The sequence below is a fragment of the Nanorana parkeri genome, unplaced genomic scaffold, assembly GCF_000935625.1.
Source record: "Nanorana parkeri isolate BGI_ZX_2015 unplaced genomic scaffold, ASM93562v1 scaffold1286, whole genome shotgun sequence".
Lineage (NCBI taxonomy): Eukaryota > Metazoa > Chordata > Amphibia > Anura > Dicroglossidae > Nanorana > Nanorana parkeri.
This window is the reverse complement of record NW_017307554.1, coordinates 356,724-357,221: the sequence shown is the minus strand read 5'-3', so window position 1 is coordinate 357,221 and position 498 is coordinate 356,724.

Genomic DNA, 498 nt, shown 5'->3' with positions numbered 1-498 from the left:
AGAACCCCCCCTCCCATTTAGAAAAAAAATTAAATTAAAATTTAAAAAATAAATTATATAAATAACAAAAGAAAAGAGGGAGAGAGATGAAAGTTAGTATACGGATTTGAGAAAAAACTGTTAAAATACAATACGAAAATATGTAAAATCTCTCCTTCAGTTCATTCTATACAGAAAATACATGATTTTTGGCCACAGTCCCTAAGTGGATTTTGTGCTAGTGGGACAGTGGGCACTGGGATGCTGTGTGCACACATCCTCTGCTTAACAACTGTTACAGCAGCAAAACCAGTGGAGCAGAGCATCGATTTGAATGGCCTGTGCTTATTCAGAGTCCACTCTCTATCCATTTCATAAGCTATCCTGTTCCAGTTTAAAAAAAAAAAAAAGAAGAAAAAAATATATATAAAATAAAACAACATATTTATGCTGTGCTGGAGAAGCCTACACAAAGAGGCTTTATCAGAAGCATAAAAATTTTATGTTTTTGCTTCCAGA